General features: G+C 39.6%; 1 protein-coding gene and 1 pseudogene across 11 annotated transcripts in view; both read left to right on the top strand.

The window, feature by feature from the left end:
• The first annotated feature begins 741 nt into the window (after positions 1–741).
• FER (FER tyrosine kinase) overlaps positions 742–21,831 on the top strand; it is a 615,744-nt gene continuing 594,654 nt past the window's right edge. For 4 of the 11 annotated variants that reach the window (XR_005211344.1, XM_037800964.1, XM_037800967.1 and 1 more), the window contains exon 1: positions 862–1,031. The gene's annotated coding sequence lies outside the window, so the exon portion shown is untranslated. Of the gene's footprint in view, positions 814–852; positions 1,032–2,622; positions 2,735–21,831 lie in introns of those variants that run through there. The other 7 variants (XM_037800959.1, XM_037800960.1, XM_037800957.1 and 4 more) reach the window with 7 other exon arrangements.
• LOC119507818 lies at positions 8,187–8,920 on the top strand (annotated as a pseudogene).

A 21,831-nucleotide genomic window follows, 5' to 3' on the forward strand; every position in this document is an offset into this window, starting at 1 on the left:
GGATGCTTCAGAAACAGCCTTCACTGGAAGAAACCAGTTTGGGTCTTTATGCATTCTAGATTCTTAAAGACTTATCATAGTGAACCACTCACAAGACCTGCTGGACGCTTTTTAATTACCATGCATCACAATTCTAGCACTGAGTGTCTAACTCCTAAAAAATAAGATCCCATACACTGGGAATACAGGAATGAGACCACTGGAGAGGTACAAAACCATTCTAAAGAAATCAAGTACAATGTAGGAACGTACACCGAAAAGTGACAGATTATTAGTGGAACAACTGCAAACTTAGGAGTGGAGGGTCCGTGGCCCCACAACAGTTTCTCTTTCCCGGAGATTTCAGCTCTCGGGTTCGCCCAACACCCCACGGGCACACTTAACATTTTAATCACGCCTCCGCCCCCACCCTCCGAATTCCTTTCCGGCTGCGGGTTCGCCATACTCCCTTCCAGGAGGCCCCAGCTTATCACCCCCGGCGCGGCCACTTCCCGGCCGCAGCCAGAGCCTCCCAGAGTTTCCTGTGACGCCGCCGACCGCCTCCAGTCCCTTCCCGCCTTCACTCCTACTCCGGCAGCGCAGGTCTTGGGCTAAGGAGGAGCGGCTTACAGAGGCGGGAAGAGCAGCGCGAGCTGGCGGACTTCGGGACCCCACCCGAACCGCGGATGGAGCCCAGAGCGCGACAGCCACGATTCTACGCCTCCTCTTACTGCATGCTGCAGCCGCAGCACCGCGCGTGCCCACCCGGCCTCAAGCCCAAGTTCCGCCCCCTCCGGGGTCCGGGATAATCGGCCGCGCCCCGCCTCCTGGGAGGTGACGAAGGTGGAGAAGGGGGGTTGGGGGCCAGGCGGCAGCGCCCGCCTTCCACCCACGCCCATTGGTTGTGGCCTTGCGGGTGCCCGGAGACCGGAGTGCAGCGGGGTTGGCTGTAGAGGTTTGTGACAGCGGTACCTATTGGCTGGGCCGGCCTCCTTGACACGGGGTGGTGACTGGCTCCTGGGTCTGAGGGGCTCCTGCTTGTCAGGTTCTAGGTAGGTGCGTTTTGCGCCGCCGGCTGCAGGCGTTGTTGCCTGGGGCAACGCCGGGGGATGGGGGGGAAGGAGAGGGAGGGCAAGCCGAGAGCGGGGGCAATACCCCCTACCCGCAGTGGGGCGCCCAATTCGGCCATAGCGGCGGTGGCTGCGCCGAGTGCTCTTCCTACGCTTTCAGCCATTCCCACCGCACCCCCCACCCCTTCAACCCCCTCAACCCCCGCCGCAGGCTGCGGGGTTGACTGCCAATCCTCCCGCCCGCGGCAGAACATTTCTGGTTGGGACTTGGGCCGCGCTGTACACTCGGCCCCGCGAGGCCCGCCTCTCCCACCCACCCTGGACCAGGAGGCTGAGGGGGCGGGTGCTGGCGCGAACGGGCGGTGGCGCGTGGGCTGGCTCCGCCCCCTCGCGGAGTCGGGGGTCTAAGCGAGTAGGGTGGGGTAGGGGTACTGTAGACACCTTCCGTCGCGCCCGCACCGCTTTCTCTCTCCGCTCTCCTGTCCCCGCCGCCGCCCTACAGCTGGTGCGACCACCCGCAACCCGGAGGTGTTCTCCCAGTTCCCACTTTGGGAGTCCTGTCGTTTCCCGTGACACCCATAGTCCTTCCCCAGTCCCTTTCCCTTGTGCCAACTTCTCCGTCTCCCGCGTTTATCCTCCCACCTCCTGTCCCCCTTTCCATCTTGGCCAGAGGTGGTTAATCAGCAGATAGACTCCTGTGTGCAGAAAGCGCGGGGACGGGGGTTCAGTTTCTGCTCTGTTTTCTCTTTGCCCTATAGGGTTGTTTGCCGTTTGGAGGCTCCTTCAGGCGAACTTTTTGCCTTAGCGGTCTCTCTTACGGTAAACTTTTTGAAACACGCTAATTAGGCAGGTGCTGGTAGGGCCAGGGTACTTTATGCTCAAATTAAAAGAGTTTTTCTGGAAGGTGTGGCTTTTTACTTTGTGCATTTGTGATTTTGATATCCAGTGCTGTGCAATCCAAAAATCTAATAATTTGTTAAGTCTGGTAGTTTATTTCCGTTTTTTATAATGCCTTAAGGTTTAAAAAATCAAGTTTTTCTCTTTGTAATTCAGAAGCTGCATATATTCATAGTGGTTTCAACATCATTTTGATTTAAACTGCTGTAAAGGTGAAGTAGCATTTTCCCTTTCTCCAGATATTTTAAGATAAAGAAGTTTCTCGAATTGAGTCACCGTATTGCATATTCAGTAACAGACCCAAACTGTCTCAGTGACTACAGACTAGAAATTACTTTTCACCCTATGGGATGGGAACAGGATTAAAACAAACAATTGCTAAATATTTTTATTTCTCTAGTGCAGTGTTGTAGTCCTGATATACTGTGTGGACTCAAGGAAGATATATCTGTGAAGAGCCACAAGTTTGTCAGTGTGAAGAATCAAAGGAAGGTTGATTGTATCTTTTGTAATCCAGGAAATCATTTCTGTTAATATTCTTTAGCCAAGGAAAATATACTTCCAGAGGTACTGGGAGTATTTAAGAGAGTATACAGACATACTTGCAAACCTTTTCTGTTTTCTTTCATGATAACCTTTGATGAAGATCTGGTTCTCTTCTGCACTGATGGTTGGCAGCATTAAATATACAGCATCTGAAATTATTAAGTGGCCAGTTAATGCAACTTCTGTACTACTTCAAAGATTGATGTCAAAAGTCTAGAAGAAATAACTCAGACTTTTGTTAGGTGAATCATTTTCATTTCCTCTTCAGCTGTTAGGTAGCTGTAACTGTGGTCTGTGAACATTACAGGTTTGCCAATTTTTTCCAGTATTTTATTGTGAATAATTTGAAACATGCAGAAAAGTTCATTTATACAATGAATATCCACCACCTAGACAACAGTAATGTTTTCAAGACAGCAGTTACATAGTAAATATTGGGGAACAGAGAAACTTAAATGCTCACCTTTGAAAAATCAGTAAGTATATTTAATACCAAAATATTGTAAGGTACTTATTTCCATTTGTAGATGGAAATATTGCTCATAAAAACTAAATTTAATTCCATGAGGCTATTACAGAGCTATCTTATGAGTAAGAAGTCATCATCTTAGTAAATCAAGGCCTAGATGAATAAATTGCATTTCAGTAATAGAAAAAAGGAAATCTAATGACTAGTTTTAAAAATAAAAGTTTTGTTTTAAAATTGGACTCCTGGGTTAGTAGATTATAGTTTGTGTTTAATTTTTAAATGAGCATAGTCTTTTGGAGAGAAGTCCAAGGTATTATCAATTAGCAATGTTTTGATAAAAATTTGGATAAATGTTATATAAGTTGTTTTGGAATAAAAATGTAGTTTGTAATTGAAAAAGAAAGCTTAAAAATGTGAATGTATTTTAGTAGAATTATTTCATGGAGACTGAAGTAATTATCTTAAATCCAGAGAGATTGAAGTCAGGATTTTGATAGGACTCAAAACAATCTTGGGTGGTGTTTCATGGTATTGTTAAAAAAAATTTTAATATAGAACTTTGATTTATAATAAACTGTATGTTAGATTTGTAATTTTTCCATACTTAGAAATTCCTGCACTCTTCATTAATTATTTGAATTTTGGTTTTCAGTTTTACCCTAAATGATTTTCATATTTACCTTATTTACATAATTAATTTCTTAAATATTGAGATTAAGAACTATGTGTTAGTATTTATAGTTCTCTGGATTGCCTCATTATTGTTTCATATCTCATTTGCCTTTGTCATGCTTACATATGGTTAACCTGCTATACTATTGAGAGACCAAAGGGAACAAGCATGCCATAGTTTTGGAACTTTAGTGGTAGCTCCAAATTTTTGAGGAGTCAGCTAATTTGCAAGGAATAAAATGTTTACATTTTTTAAAATGAAAATTCCAGCTTTTCCCTCCCTCATTCCCAAACCACTCTCTCTCTTCCTCCTTCCCTTTCTTATTTTTGTTTTTATTATAAAAATTAAATGCTTTTAAATCAATTAAAAAAACTATGGAGAAGGAAAAAAGTTAGTAATTACCCCATAGTTAATGTTTTGGAAAATATCCAAAACTTAATTTCTTCTGTAACGTTTTACCAATTATTTAATTTTTATGGTTTTCATGTCATTGTATCTGTATATATATCTAAAGTTGAAGGAGTTCCTGAATTTGAGACTTAGTTACCCAAAATTAGAAGAGAGTCTCTGAGATCTTGGAAGAAAGTGAAAAGACTAAATAGAGGACAAATTAGAATTAGAACAAGGGAATTAAACGCAACCAACTAGTCACTCTTTCTTATTCCATAAGTATAAACATAATCCTAGTTAACCATATGAAGCTTCTGTTATGCCTGACAAAATAACGGGTCTCTCAAGTTTTTTCTTTGAAATTTGGAGTATGTAGGTAACATGAAGTTTACTTAGTGTGTTTCTACAAAGGTTTTCAGATTTCTCCATTTCTGCGATATTGTATATTCAACTGTTTAAAATTAATGTCTTGTACAACTTGGAATTATTTCATATATATGTGTGTGTGTGTGTGTGTGTGTGTGTGTGTATAATTATCAAACTATAGCTAATTTTCAGACAATAAGGTCATCACCGCTCAGTATAAGCTTGATATTGTATCCTTTTGTAGCTGTTAATTAAAAGACTGAAAATTTTACTGTAGGTATTTCTTGCCAGGTTGTAGGGTGTAGTAAAAGAAGATCCATTTATTTTGGAGTCAGATAATCTGGTTTCAGTCCTGTTTCCTCTTCTGTAGGATATTGGGCAAGTTACTTAATCTATAAACCGTAGTTTTTTCTGTCTATAAAACTGGGGTAGTAAAATTGCCTCACAGTGTTGTTATGAAGACTAATGAGACCATCTAGGTAAAATTCCTAGAATCATGCTTGAACTTAGGAAGTTTCCACTTCCAAATTCAGTTTCTTACATGGTGGTTTTGTCTTTCCTGGTATTAAAATGTTTATTCTACCATCTTAAAAGTACCTACCTTTCAGAAATAGGAAATTAAAATAATACATATCAAGTTTTCTTAAATGGAATGATATTTGCATTCGTACAAACAAAGCAATTACTTAGAAATAGCTCAGATTATCAGGTCTTTTGTAGTTTTTAGAACACTGTATCATAGTAGGGACAATCAGAAATACTTGTTAATTGATTTTTAACCCTTAAATATTTCCAGTTTGTCTGGATTCCTAAATTATTTTTCTTTCACCTTAGATTTTCATCTGTTGTTGCATTAGTGCTCTAAATTCCTTTCGTTTAAACTGCAAGCATTTGCTTAAAAGTGGTATAGATAAGCTAAATGTTATTTCTCAAATCTCTAATTAGCTGCTTCCCCCATCTTGAACCATGTTTACTTAATCTGTTTAAAACTTAAATTTTATTTTCAAATTCAATAATACATAAAACTCCTAGTTGTATGTTTTCTACTCCTGCTGATGTATTTAAGTTTTTTTTGGGGAACAGTATTTTACAAATATTCCTATTTCAGTATGTATGTTTTTTTAAGTATAGCATTATAAGTTAGAAAGAACACACAGTTTAAATGCACAGACCAGCCTACAGTTATTGGGTATAGTGAAGCAAACACTGAACTGGATAAAGAGTTAGGAGTTGAACTAGATAGTTTTCATTGTCTCATCCAGCAATAAAACAAAGATTTTGTGATGTATATCAGTGATTTTCAATATTTTTTTCTCATCAGAGTATGAGATATTCACATGTGTGACATATTCTAATGTGTAATTTTCTAGTGTGCTGACTAATTCCATACCTTCCTCTTCCACTCAAGAAAGTATATCAGAATGCAAGTGATTGGGAATGACATCGTTGTAGAATCCACTCTGATTTATTGAAGGAAGTGAGTCATAAAAAATGTGTAACTACTATGCGTATCAAAACTGGAGACATTTAATGGTACCACATTTGAGATCTAAGTTATTGTTCCATTTTCCTGATATGAATGGCTCTTGCCCTTTTGCTTTTTCGTCATGTAATGGTACAGAAGAAAAGATTATTAAACTAATTTATGTAATTGATAATGTAGAGTCTTACATTTAAAAGGTAGAGTAACTGCTCATGAATATTTTTAAAATATTTGAACAACAGCACCATGGCCTGTCTTTTAAGTAAAATAATACCAAATGTGTGTAGAAAAACTGAAGTCAGTTTTCCAGTATAAATTATTTTACTTGCAGAGAAACTATTTTCATACAGGGACTAATCATTTTTGGAGGAGGGGAAACTCTTAATACTCCATTAATTATGATGTCTTTGATAATAAACCTTAGCATTTTGAAATAAATTTTTATATTCTAGGCTTGTTTAGTATGTAAGAATGCTCTTTACATAGGCTCAGTCAGAAATACACCTTTAAAATTACACTGCTGTGAATGAGATTGTTTTTAAATTGCTCATTTTCATGGAAGTAAAATGTGTGTAATAGAAGTGAAGACTTAGTTCAGTAGACCAGTGATATTCCCAAGTGATATTTCCAGAAACTTTTGTGAAACCAGGATATAACTATCTCCATAAAATGCAGTCAGATTTAATTGAAAAATTTAATTGATCCCCTCAAACCCTAAACAATTCTATAAATAGGACTTGAGTCATTAAAGTTGCTGAAGAGAATTTTGCCTCTAAAATGAAGGCTAGATGACTTTGCATTACTTCATTAATATATAGGCAGAAATTCTTATCCTTGACCTTGTGTGCTGACATTTCTGGAACGAAAGAGCGTACCTGGCTTAATCACAAAGCCTGTTGCATTGTCATAAAGTTGAAAAGTTAGTTCTTGGTCACTAAAGCTTGCTGCTTGCTGCTGTTTCTTGGGTATATGTTTCATTTTTGGAGTTGAACAGTTCTGTTGTCTGTGTCCTTTCTCATCTCTGAAAGTCATGGGCTTGGGAGGATTTCCCAAGCTACTCTTATCTGTTGATAAGGCTTTCTTGTTAATTTCACATTCTAGAAAGAAAAAAATGCATTTTATTCTTCTACCAGTATTCGGTTTTGGGAATACATGGGTCAATAGCTGCCCTTTCACCTGCACCATCTCTTGCTTCATGCTTGTGATTGTAAAATGTCCTGACTTGCTCTTGAATTATATTTCCTTCAGAAATCGCATACTTTCTATGTATATTTTATGTATATTCTTATACAGGTTAACCATCATTTCAGCTTTCATTAAGGTTTTGCAAATTTTCAAGGGGCGAAGGAAACATTTTCAAGTATCTTTTTATTTCAGTATTGAGTATGTGATGTATGGTGGACTTAGTAATGACACAGATTTAGTCACTGTCACATTTCACATCCATTCTGAATTTATGCCAAATTTATATATTCTGATTAAGTATCATTACTTTCTCAGGCCACTTTACTTTCCATGTTTTGGATAAATTGGCAGTAGTAGAATAATTAAGGGGAAGTAAACAATATAGTTGTCTCAGATAATTATATTAATGACAACTTGATGAATCACGACCCCAATCATTAATAAGCAGTTATGTTAGACAAAGTATAGGAATCTTAATCTAGATTTATTTACAATAGAAACTTATTACAAAGAGGCTCCTTCCTATTGCTAAATATATGTGTATGTATATATGTATATGTATATATGTTCATATCATACTATAGCATATGGTATTGTAATTATTTGCTGATGCACAATCCTTTTTCTTCCCCTCAACATTTTAACCTCCAAGGGAATAGAAACAGTTTCTGTCAGCAAAAGTGTGAGTAAATTTCATGGATTCAGATATCTGTTATTGTGAGTGAAGGTGGTGATGGAGACATTGTCATTTCTTTAGTACCAAAAGTACATTTCTTTTGATTTTCATGACAACCCTATGAATTGGATAGCTTATATATCCTTTTTGTGATCAGGGGTGAATCTGAGGTTACATTATTTATCCAAGGGAAAAACAGTTATAAAGTGATACTGGGATTTGAACTCAGGTCTTTCATATTCTAAAATTCATTCTCCTGAAATAAATACAAATGATAAAAGTCTGAAAATATTAAACCCTTAGTATTCCTGGATTTGACAGCTGTTTAAGCTACTCAAGAGTTATTCCAGCTTTTCCGCCCGCTCCCCCCCCCCCCCCTGGTGCCGCTCCGCCGCTCCGCGCTCTCTCGGAGCTCCGGGCTCCTGCCACGCCAGCGCCGCTGCCGCCGCCTCCCTCCAGCCGCCATCATGATCATCTACCGGGACCTCATCAGCCATGATGAGATGTTCTCCGACATTTACAAGATCTGGGAGATCGCGGACGGTCTGTGCCTTGAGGTGGAGGGGAAGATGGTCAGTAGGACAGAGGGTGGCATTGATGACTCGCTCATTGGTGGAAATGCCTCTGCTGAAGGCCCCGAGGGTGAAGGTACCGAAAGCACAGTCGTCACCGGTGTTGATATTGTCATGAACCATCACTTGCAGGAAACTAGCTTCACAAAAGAAGCCTATAAAAAGTATATCAGAGATTACATAGAATCAATCAAAGGCAAACTAGAAGAACAGACCAGAAAGAGTAAAACCTTTTATGACAGGCTGCAGAACAAGTCAAGCACATCCTTGCTAATTTCAAAAACTATCAGTTCTGTATTGGTGAAAACATGAATCCAGATGGTATGGTTGCTCTCCTGGAGTACTGTGAGGATGGTGTGACCCCATATATGATTTTCTTTAAGGATGGTTTAGAAATGGAGAAATGTTAACAAACTTGGCAATTCCTTGGATGTATCACCTGTCATCATAATTGGCTGCTGCTTTTCATCCACATGATACCAGGACTTAGACAGATGGACTGATGCCATCTTGAACTCATTTATTTTGACCTTGATTTATTTGGAGCGGAGGCATTGTTTTTAAGAAAAACATGTCATGTAGGTTGCCTAAAAATAAAAATGCATTTAAACTCATTTGAGAGAATGCCTCTTAGTTTTATTAAACTAAATTCATCCTGTAGTATTCCTGGAGAAGCTAGCGCCTGGTTGTAGATAACTGCCGTGCAGCATAAGACTGTCTTCAGATGAAGTCTACAGTTAACTTACTTCTGGGACTGGAATATTAAAGATAAGAACCAAAAGTCTTAATTCTGTGTTGAAGGGAGGAGACCATGTTCATAGCAGTGCCAGCATTTGAAGTGGATCTTTATGCATTTCATCATAGAAGTTGTTAACTTTGGAAGAGTTTTACCAAAAGAATAAAGACACAATATTACAGTTGGAAGCTAAGTATTGTCTAAGCTTATTTATCGTAAGTCAAGTAAAATCAAGTTCTAGAAAAATCTAGAAGTCTCCTGGAATGAATGGCAAACTCCCTGGGGCTGGGATAGTAACTAGAACAGGGGCCAGGTAAACGGGCCTGTCCTACCACCTGTTTTTGTGCAACTTATGAACTAAGATGGTTTTATGTTTTTTTAAATGGTTGAAAAAATCAAAATACTTTGTGATGTGAAAATTATATGAAATCAAAAAAAAAAAAAAAAAGAATTATTCCAAAGGTCCGTATTGAAACATTTGCAGTTTTGCTTAGATAAATTCCTCTCACTGTAGTGAGATGGTAAGATATACATGACCCTAGCTGTTCCAGTTTACTAATGCTGCCGTTATGCAAAATAACAGAAATGTTTTGGCTTTTATAAAGGGGGTTTATTTGGTTACAAATTTACAATTTGAAGGCCATGAAAATGTCCAGATGAAGGCATCAACATAAGTATACCTTCACTGAAGGAAGGCCTGTGGTGTCCGGAAAACCTCTGTTACCTGGGAAGGCACATGGCTAGCATCTGCTGATCCCAGGTTGTATTCCAGCTCCACTCTCAGCTCCTGTGCGTTTTTCAAAGTGTCTCTCTTGACTGCAGCTGCTGTCCAAAATGTCACACTTAGCTACCCTGAGATCCTTCTGTTTGTGAGCTTTTATAGGGCTCAGGTAAACTAATCAAGACCTACACTGAGTAGGTGTGGCCACACCTCCATGGAAATAATCTAATCAAAGATATTAACCACAGTTGGGTGGGTCACTTCCCCATGGAAACAGCCTAATCCAAAGATTCCAACTTAATCAACACTAATACATCAACCCCACAAGACTGCATTAAAGAACATGGCGTTTTGGGGGACACAATACATCCAAACTGGCACACTAGCTAACTGCCCAGTGTCCACTTCTCACCTTGGCTTTTCTCTGTGTTTGAGGTTGTCCTGTACTATAACTTTTGTGAAGTGACAAAACATGGTTTCTTTGTAAAATAATTTTTTCTGAAAAAGAAAGCCAGCTGCTGGAAGTGAAGAAAAAGCAGACAGACTTAAGAAAGCAGTGAATCTTAGCCATAAAGTAGACATTGTTGGATACGTTTAAGAATGGAATGTTGAATTCAGCAAGTCTTTGATCTGGATGTGAATCGGTGCACCATGCCTTGTAGGGGCACAAAAGTTGATTTGTGAAACATTTTCAGTGAGTGTTCCAGCTGTGCCAAAAATTACTCATGGTCTTTAGGCAAGTCTCTTAAAAACATCAGTGATCTTTTATACATAAATCCTGTCTCTTTTCCATTCCCTCCTACACTTAACAGTAATGTTTAGAAGGATTTGACTATATCAATAGTTGCTGCTTTCTAGAAGTTAAAGTAGTTCTTATAAATATCTTAAAATAGTGACATAAACAACAGTGTTCTCGGTTGTAGGATAACATGGGTATCCTTTTTTGACTATTTCACAGTTAACTATATTAATTGACATAACACTAGCTGGACTTTGGTGATGGCCCCTTCTTAAGGTTCTGATTTCCTACCTGTAATTTGGAAATTTACCCTGTGACTGGAACTGGTATTCCAGGATTACAGTGAGTTAGTTCAGAGACATTTGCGGTTATATACAATAATATAATGATTTATGAGAGAGGATGGATGAAGGTGGTAAAGAAAGAGACATGTCCTTCACAGTGCCTACATTATAAAAATAATGCAAAAATGTGTTAGACAAGAGGCAAGCTATTGTAGAATGGGACTGGAAGAAGGGAAGGCATATGAGCCTTCCTTTTTTGGTGAATTATGAATATTAATAGAATACTCATTCCATGTAAGGACGTACTTTATGGCTACAGATGATTATAAAGCATCGAGAAGTGTCAGACTGCTTTCCGTACAAGGAGTGTGGAGTAGTGGAAAGAGCATGAATGTTGGAACCAGACTGGCCAGGGGTTGAATCTATGCTTCTAGTAATTATTTGTATGAATTTAGGCAAATGATTTAATTCTTAAAGCCTCAGTTTTTTTCATCTGCTAATTGGGATAATAATGCTTAATAGATTCTTCAGTACCTTCATAGTAGCTTAGGACATTGGGAAGAACAGGCCTGTACTCGAAAGGCACAGATGAGTTCAGGGCTCGGACAATGGCCTCAGAACATGCTCAGTGGCTTTCTCTTGTGTTAGATATTCTCTCACGTAGGCTTTTTCCATGTGGAACCCTCTGGTGGCTTCAGGCTTACTTTCTTTTAGTTTTGTAAACAAAGAGTTTCTCTTATCCATTGTTCTAGCAAAAGTTCTGGAATTATGTTTCATTGAATTAAACTGATCATGTCTCCATTGTTGATTCTGTGGTCAGGGGGATGGCTCATGATGATAGGCCAGACCTAGAGCAGGTACTAACTACTGGAACTGGGAAGAGGAAGTGTGGTCAGCCATGTCTGACCCATGTGGACTGAGAATCAGGGTGGGGTGGTTCACTAAAAGAAAAAGAAGGTGCTGTGACTATGGGAAGGGGGGTGGGGTGGATGTTGGGCAAGCATAACAAAAAGACACTCTCTCTAATTCTTCTGAAAAAATGCCCTCACCTAACATATTTCACCTACAATTTCCAATACTTTCACCACCTACCCTGAAACAAAGGAAGACAACTCAAAGCCTCGTTTAATTATTGCATCTGGCTTTAAGTCTAGAATCCCTGGGTAATTCTGTCTGTTCTGTTTAAATAGAGTTCATGGGCCTAGTAATTTATGGTTAAATTATAAATATGACTACTGATAAAGCCAGTGGTTAGTGATAGAAGGAAAGTAGTTTAAGGACAACAAAAACCCCCATTTGGAAAAGAGAAAAAGGGGAATCAACTCACAGAGATGCCCAGTCCACAGCGTATATGTATTTCATTGAACAGGGATGGTGGCAAGGACTCTCTGCTTTGGCAGTGAAGTAAGATTTTTGGTGAGCCAATATAGCTGTGTTTGGTTCTACCACCAGGGAGAATATCCCGTTTTTAATTCGTGGTCACAGCAGAGATGGGTGTTTGGAGGGATTCTTTTACTGGGAACCGTACGCATTAGCAGCCTATTAGCCTACTTTTTGTTGGGAGGAGTTGGGGGTCCAGGGAACTGTCGCAGGGGTTAGGCACTAACAAGCCTTTGTTTTTGGGGGGTTTCTTAGGCAATACAACTTTCTTATAGGCTTAGGAGGTTTTTAGTTTATTTGCAGTGAATCAACTTCAGCCAAGTACCCATAACCCAAATCCTAGTCCTTGAATCAAACCATTGCCTGGTATATCTCTAAATGTTTTTGCCCATCATCCGAACCCAGTGGTTCTCCAACAGGGGGGCAGTTTTGCCCCCCCAGGGAGATTTGTCAATGTCTGAAGACATTTTCAATTGTCACAATTAGTGAGGGTGGTGGTGCTACTGGCATCTAGTGGGTAAAGACCAGGGATGCTGTTAAACATCCTGCAGTGTATAGGACAGAATTATCCAGTTCAAAATGTCACTAGTGCTGAGGTTGAGAAATCCTGCAGATCATAAGTATGTAAGCCTTATATACTTAGTTTAGGCCTCTGCCTCTAGGCTATTTAGAGCAACTGCTTGGGGAAAGGATGCATAACTAATTTGTTTCTGCTCCTAGACTGTTTCTTGGTGGATAGTTCTTCATAATATGGGTAAACATGTTTTTTGTTAGGATGCCTGGGGAGGAGCCTAGCGTATCAGGTTTCTCCCACATCCCAGATTTAGCTGTTACCTTGTGTTTGCATGGTTAAAGGATCTTATTTTAGTTGATGGATATTCAGTTTTCACTTGTAAATTGCAAGATTATCACCCTTGGATTTGCAGTGACAAACTTAAGCATTGCCCCTTTATTAAGACTTGACCAAAAGTGTCCTTTCCTGAAGAGCCTGACTAAAGATTGCAACATAGTAGCCAGTGTACCAACATCCTAACTTTTTATCAAGTCCCCTACAGTTCCATCTTCAGTAGGCACATGGTCTAATTCACAAGAGGTGGAAATCTGCCAGCTATTTTGCTTATTAAGGAGTGCTGACCCTTAATAATTCTCAACCTAGAATAGAGGGATACCAAATTCCCTTCACTATCCATTATTGACTCAATCAGTTCCACATTTTAGAGATGTCATTTGTATCACCTGATGTCTGACATAAATTTTTATATTAGGCTTTTGGATGCCAGTGTCAGAAACCTAATTGAAAGATCAGTCCTTCCCGTCTCTGTAAGTGGCAACTCCCACCCTTGTATTTGTTCAGGTCTAAAACTTTGAAGTTATTCTTGACTATTTTTTTTCTTTCACTCCCCTCATCCAATCTTTCAGCATATTCTGTTGGATTAAAATATATCTAAAATCTGACCACTTCTCACCACCTCCACTCTGGTCACACTAGTTCAACACTGTCTTCTCTTTCCTCCTCGAAACTCCTAACAAGTCTCCTTGCATCTATTGTTGGTCTCAAAATTGTAGCTTTTGTCATCTTAAAAATGTAGGAGATCATGTCATTTTGTTGCTCAGCATCTTTTGGTGGCTTCCCATGTAGCTCAGAGTAACAACTCAAGTCCTTAAAATGAGATATAGTTGGTCTTGCGCTCCCTCATCCAGGATCTTTCTCTGGACTCAGATATTGCTATTCTCTGCATGCTATCCTCCTTGCTCTTCCTTGAATAGGGACTTTGCACTTGCTGTTCTCTCTGCTTGGAAGGTTTTTACTTCAGGTAGCCACATAGTTCATTTCCTTATCTCCTTCAGATCTTTACTCAAGAATCACTTTATCTGAAAAAAGGTCTTCTTTGATCACCTCATATAATTTTGAAATCTCCTCTCTTCCCCATCCTTCATATTATCTTTTCTCCATTTTTTCCCTTCATCTCACTTATTGTCACCTAATACCATATATTTTACTTATTTATTTTGTATTTTCTTGGTCTCTTCCTTCTAGAATATAATCTTCATGAAGGTACAAATTTTTGTTTTTGTTGTGTAGGAAAATTCATGATACATAGCTTAGTAGGTTTTCAGTAAATATTTGTTGAGTGAATTAATCAATAATAAAAAATATTTTGTGTCTTATGTAACTGTTAAGTCTGAAACTCTGAAGGGACTGAGAATACCCTACTTACAAGCCAACAGGTTAGCCTGCCACATACACTACTAGAAGAATTCTGGGTCTAAAACTGAGATGGTTTATTACTCACAGTAAATACAGTGGCCGGAACAATATTTTAGTGCTGGTTCCCCATGGCCCATCCCTGTGTTAGAGTGATATAATGACAACCAAATAGACCAGATATTTATCTATGCATGCAGTGGATTTGCCTCACAGGAGAGGAACCTTGAAACTAAGGGACTCTTGAGTTTGTGTAGGCTGCAAACATAGCCGCCCATCCTCCCCCCCAGAGGGACAGATATTACTCATTGAGAAAATTGATACCAGACAAAAACATGGATTTGCTGCCTGATGCACTCAATGACCAATTCTGAGACACTGGGATTTCAAAGAGAGAAAGAGCTTTTATTGCAAAGTGCAGTACAAGGAGAACAGGACTTGCAGGCCTCCGATCTATCTCCTCAAACTGCAGAAATTTGGGGAGTTTTATAGTATTCAAACAAAGGCAGACAGACTTAGGGTAATGAGCAAGATGGTTAATTCTGAGTTGATTCATGTTACTTCATTAATAATTACTAAGGGGACTAAGTGTAGGAGCGCTAGCCTTCAGGGTTGTAAAATAAGAAAAGGGGATACAAGTGGGGCCAGTCACAAGTTGTCTTGTTACTTAAATTGAGATAGGGAGTCTTGGCAGAGCTAGTCACAGTTTACAATATAAGCTATCATTATCCAAGCATTCAGGCATCTGGGTTACAGTTCAGTGGCTTACAACAGTTTCAAGTGTTGCTACTTCAAATGTTAACAGATATTAAGACAAGGAGTTACTGGCTGAGCCACTGATGAGTCTTTAAGAAACGTTAAATTTACAGATAAGGTTTGTGCAGCCACACAATAAAGCATTATTATCTAGTGCCTTACAGTAGCTACAGGTTTTTGCTTCATTACCATATATTTGGGTTACAGTTCATCTAAGGTTTGGCCATTCTATATATCAAGAATATAATAGGAATAAAATCTGGTTTTATAAAGTATTTCAGTTGCTATGAATCAAAACTAGTTTAAAGTAATTCAGTTGCTATAGTTAACACGTGGTTGTGTATTACAAAATCTCCTCCAGGGAAAAGGGGGAAGGTGTCTTTAGATTTATTACCCTAGAATGTAAGTAAATGTCTCCAGGGAGAGAAGGAGAGGAATTTATTTCTTTAAAGCTCTTTGGAGGTCTCTGTGGTAGTTTGGAACTGTTATGTCCCTCAGAAAAGGCCATGTTCTTTTATCCATTCTTGTGGGTGCAGACCTATTGTGGGTAGGACCTTTAGGTTAGGATATTTCATTTGAGATCTGACCTACCCCATTCAAGGTGGGTCTTAATCCTTTTACTGGAGTCCTTGTGAGAGGATAAAATACATACAGAAGCAGAGAGAGGAAACCAAAAGAAGCTCCAGAGAAAAAACCCCCAGAGGAGCTGAAACAGAAAGCCACTGAAGCCAAAGCTGAAAGCAACACAGCCCAGGAGAGAAGGACCAGCAGATGCCAGCCATGTGCCTTCTCATGTGACAGAGATGCTGGAGGCCTCTCTTCAGAGAAGGTATCATCCTCTTGATGCCTTAATTTGGACATTTTCACAGCCTTAGAATTGTAAATTTGTAAGCTAATAAATCCCCATTGTAAAAGCCAACCCATTTCTGGTATATTGTATTCTGGCAGCTTTAGCAAACTGAAGCAGTCTCTCTCTTTAGGTAACGTGATCTCATGCAAATATCCATGTAGTACCCTTACTCAGAAGGCCTTTACTGCTTAGGAATGTGGGAAATCCAGGGAAAGTTTTTTCCTAACAGTAATTCTAATTTCTGACTGCTAGATCTAGTCACAGCTGAACTCACATGAACTCAGATGTGACTAGTTCTAGGACCAAACTGTTTTCAGATTTTTCTCCATTTCTCTTTCCATCCCTTGCTTTTCTTACCTCTGGGTTGACTCATTGTCAGGTAGGTACTTGCTGTGTTCTTTCAATTTAGCAATCTCAGCTGAAAAAGAACTTTCCTTTTCTGTTCATTCCTGCAGAATTTGGGGTTCCGTTTTGAGTCACATACCCATTCCTGAACTACCACTAGGAAAAGGGAATATGCTGATTGTCCAGACCTGGGTCATGCACCTATTCCAAAAATGTGAGAATGGGAGTGATTAGTGCCAAAATGACATGGATTAGAGAATTAGAAGGGAGTTCAACAAAAGAAAATTGAAACATTTTTACCAAAAGAAGGGAAGGTAGATGGTTCAGAGTTAGAAACAACAAAGGTCTATTACTATGCACAAGCAATGCATGCTCATTTGAAAAGTTTTAAAGAAAATTTTTTTATATATGTGTTCCTGCCTCATTTATTTTTTTTACCTAAAATCATATCATGAACAAGATTTTTTTTGAAAACATGATTTGAAATGGATGTAAAATTATATTTAAATGAGTTTCTTATTTTTAGATATTTGGTTTGTCAGCATTGGATTTTGAAGCAGTAAAAGATATTATTTTTTGGAGAAGTGCAAAGGATAGAAATAGAAAGGGAAGCAGGGTCAGAGGAAAAAGTGAGGCAAGGAGCCTAGGACACAAAATTTAAGGCACTCACTTTCAAGGTCATGTAATTGCAGGGAGGCCTTGCTTAACTCTGAGAGTGTCTCTTTACATTTTGTTCCCTAGGTGCTCTCTTGCCTGACCTATGTCCTAGTCCTAAAGAAAAGTACATGCAGGTAATAGGAAGACGATTTGGCTATGAGTGTGAGTTAGAGATAATAGACTGTGTCATCAGGGAAGTTGGTTGGGGAAGGTTATTTATTCATTTTCAATGGAAACCTTTGCTGAGTTCTAATAAGAATGATATTACCTTTGAAGTAACACAGAAATATAATTTTTATTCATAGGTTTATAGTAACTTGAACAATGGAGGCTTTATTTAGAGATGCCACCAAGGGAGTTGTTATTTATTTTTAGCCCAAACCATTTCAAGTCTTAAAGTTGTCAATTTGAACATAGCAGAAGGAGGGGAGGTTGGAGTAAATGAGAAGGAAGAAATTACCTGTTGGGTGTAGATGTAGTGAGGGAAAATAGATTATTTAGAATAATGGCTTCCTGAAGATGAAAATGGATTGTTGTCATTTACTTTGGGCAACGTTACCTAAGTTGTCCTGCTCTGCCGGGGACTCTTCCTCTGTGCTTTCATAATGCCTCATACATATCTCTAAAGAGTCCTTAATCTGCTATATGCAGTCATCAATTTAGCAGTCTGTTACATCCATTGGACTATAGGTTCCTTGAGAGCATATTGCCAATCAAATGTGGGGGTTCTCTGCCTGATGCGCACAAATGACCAATTCCTGAGACATCAGGGTTTCAAGGGGAGAAAGAATTTATTGCCACACGAAGCAAGGAGAACAGATGGCCTATGGGCCTAAAATCTGTCTTACTGAACTGCAGTTACTCTGAAAGTTTTATAGTATCAAAAGATGGGCAGGTTTTAGGATAATGAGTATAATGGCTCAAGATGAAATTAGGTATGCTCTAATTATTGAGCACATGGAGATTGATTATGTGCCTAGTCACAGAAAATGGTGGCCTTAATATGATGATGGGCACGATTTTTAGTATTGTAATGAGGTATAGGTCACTTATAGGTTAAGGTTTTAAGCTACTGCACATGTCAGGTGGGCCAATTTTGGTTAGGTCTAGCTTTGTCTAATAAGATAGCTTAGGACTTGAGGAGGGTTAGTTCTGGGCTGACTCAGGTCCCTTAATAAGCATTAAGGGGCTGTCTAGTGATCACAAGACTTCAAAGTTGTAAAACAAGATAAGGGAGTGCAAGTGGGGCCAGTCATGAGTTATAATGGGGCTTTTATAATCCCAAGGTAAAGATACAATCATTCTCAAAGATCAAGGCATCTGGGTTACAGTTCAGTGAGTTTCAGTAGATTTAGGTATTTACTTTTAGTTGTTCACAGTATAGTCAAAAGTAAAAAGGCATCTGCATAATAATTCAGTAATTGTAATAATTTGGTAACTCTTGATTTCTCAATTACGAGCAGAGACTTTATTCATATTTACCTCCTGTGGTTCTAGGACAGTACCTGATGCATGGTTCAGATTGATTGAGCTATTGAAAATTTCTTTATTGATGTGTATACATATCTTTCTATGGTCTTTATTCTCTATCATTTTCTTATAGTACTCTAATGGTTGTGGGTCCTGTCACAATAGCAACAGAAAAATGCTATTTTTCTTATTGAAAATTAAAATTTATAGGAAAAGATGGAGTTGGAAATTAAGGAATAAATAGCATATGGGTGCTTTGACTAGCTTCCTTGAGCAAGACATTTGACACTGCTCAGTGTTGGTCCTTGAATCCAGTTGAATAGGTTTCTTTCCTGTTCTTAAATCTTTGAAAATAACCATTTTCATATTATAGTGAAAGGCCAGAGTATGGTATCCTAGATAACCTGCAATTATATTTGATAAAGAAAGGAGGCTAAAAATTTTCAAATTAAGTGAATAAGCCAGTGGTGTTTTTTTGGTCTGTTCTGTGGAGTAGAATCAGATACAAAAATACATGTGTACTTTTAGGTGCATACTCACTGAACTTTGTTCCTTGGAAATCTTTATAAATAGTACTGTTTTTGTACTATATATTGAGGTTTAAATTGAATGTACTATATTGAAAGCAGTATAAAAGAGAAGCCATGACTAAAATTTTCATATTAAATAATGTTTTGTCATGAATTTTATCATGTAACATAACACTCGGCAAAGCCTTACTTTGTACCAAAATGCACAATTCAGAGAAAGACATAATTCATTTTGGAATTTCATTCATTCAACAATCACTTATTTGGTGACCACTATGTTCCAGTTTTGTGCAGGATTATATTAAGATAAAAATCTCTGTCCTTAATCATGTCATGGTTTGGTGGAAGAAGACAGATATAATAACATTTTATATGTAGGTTAGTGTTCTAGTTTGCTAATGCTGCGGAATGCAAAACACCAGAGATGGATTGGCTTTTATAAAAAGGGGGTTTATTTGGCTACACAGTTACAGTCTTAAGGCCATAAAGTGTCCAAGGTAACACATCAGTAATTGGGTACCTTCACTGGAGGATGGGCAATGGTGTCTGGAAAACCTCTGTTAGCTGGGAACATATGTGGCTGGCATCTGCTCCAAAGTTCTGGTTTCAAAATGGCTTTCTCCCAGGACGTTCCTCTCTAGCAAGCTTGCTCCTCTTCAAAACCTCACTCACAGCTGCACTGAGTTCCATCTCTTTGAGTCAGCACGTTTACATGGCTCCACTGATCAAGGCCCACCCTGAATGGGTGGGGCCACACCTCCATGGAAATATCCCATCAGTTATCATCTATAGTTGGGTGCAGCGCATCTCCATGCAAACAGCCTAATTCAAATATTCCAACTTAATCCCCACTATTCTGTCTGCCCCACAAGATTGCATCAAAGAATATGGCTTTTTCTGGGGGACATAATACATTGAAACCAGCACATTCCACCCCCTGGACCCCAGAAAAACATATTCTTTCCAAATACAAAATACATTCATCCCACAATACCACAGAAACTTAAATCATTTCAGTAACAATAGTTAAGTACAAGATCCCATCAAAATCAAATATAGGTGTGGTCAGTCCTAAGGCATACTTTTCCTTTAGCTTTGGATCTGTGGACTTAGAGCAAGTTATATGCTTCTAATATACAAAGGAGGGACATTCATAGGATAAACATTCCCATTGCCATAAGGAGAAAGAGTAAGGAAAACAGGGTTAACAGGACCAAAACAGTTCCTAAAACCTGCAGGACAAACTCCATTAGATTTCAAAGTCTGAGAGTCATTTACAGAACGACATTGCATCCTTGGGGCTTGAGAGAGCGGGAGTCTAACCCTTCCTAAGGGCCTTTCTGGCAGCCCTTTCCTCTCCAAACACTTAGGTGAGTGCTCCAACATTTCCACACATTGGGGAGACCACCTTCTCGGCCCCACCTTCCTCAAACCTCGGGGCAGCTCCCGGATTCCCTTCCATCTCCGGGGCACACGCTCAACCCCTTCAGAACAGTGGGGTGGCAGCCAGGCTCTCCCCAGTTCCCTGGGAATGTGCTCCACCCTCTTTGGGACCTTGGGTGGCAAAACTCTTCCAGAGCATCGAGGTGGAATCCCCACCCTCGACCTCCGGGGCAAACTCACCCTTTCCATGCGTGTGGGCTGCTCCACTCTCCCAGCCCAAGGCCTCTTGACTCCAGACCTCAACCTCCATGGCTCTGTGTTTGAAGAAATTTTTCCTGCAATTTGTTCCTTGTCTGTCTCCTCCAGTCCAGACTGGCAGCGGCTCTGTCTATAAAGTTCTTGCAAAAATTCTGTTGGCTTTGCATGAAGCACACAGGGGTCAAAGCCATCAGACAGTAGGAGTTTCCGCAAATCCTTTCTGGATAATTCCATCTCCAATCTTGGCTTGTACTGAAATGGTGGCTGGGTTCCATGTTCAGTTACATCCTCACGTTGGGCTGTAGCTTCTGGGATTCCACCCCCTGGAAGCTCGTAATTTTCCAAGCCATCAGCTTCTGGTTTCTTTGAACCCAAGAGCTCAGTCCTAAGTTTCTCTCTCTCCACTCGCATTTTACTATAAGCTGCAAGGAGAAGCCAGGGTATATCCTACACATGTAGTCTGGAGATCTCCTCAGCTAAGTATTCCAGGTTATCACTTTTAAATTCTTCCTTCCATCTGACACCAGGACTCAATTTTGCCAAATTCTCTGCCACTTTAAAACAATGATCGCCTTTCTTCCAGTTCACAGCAACACATTGATCATCTCTGTTCAAGGCCTCATCAGAAGTATCTTTAGAGTCCATATTTCCACAGACAGTCTCATTAAAGCAGTTTTGGCCTTTTCTATCAAGCTCCTCACAATTCTTCCAGAAACTTCCCCTTATCCATTTAAAAAGCTGTTCCAACATGTTTGGTGTTTGCAAACTCAGCAGCCAAAGCACCCCACTTCTCTGGTACCAAAATCTGTTCTAGTTTGCTAATGCTGCGGAATGCAAAACACCAGAGATGGATTGGCTTTTATAAAAAGGGGGTTTATTTGGCTACACAGTTACAGTCTTAAGGCCATAAAGTGTCCAAGGTAACACATCAGTAATCGGGTACCTTCACTGGAGGATGGGCAATGGTGTCTGGAAAACCTCTGTTAGCTGGGAACGTATGTGGCTGGCATCTGCTCCAAAGTTCTGGTTTCAAAATGGCTTTCTCCCAGGACGTTCCTCTCTAGCAAGCTTGCTCCTCTTCAAAACCTCACTCACAGCTGCACTCAGTTCCATCTCTTTGAGTCAGCATGTTTATATGGCTCCACTGATCAAGGCCCACCCTGAATGGGTGGGGCCACACCTCCATGGAAATATCCCATCAGTTATCATC

This window comes from Choloepus didactylus, chromosome 13, assembly GCF_015220235.1.
Source record: "Choloepus didactylus isolate mChoDid1 chromosome 13, mChoDid1.pri, whole genome shotgun sequence".
Taxonomy (NCBI): Eukaryota; Metazoa; Chordata; class Mammalia; order Pilosa; family Megalonychidae; genus Choloepus; species Choloepus didactylus.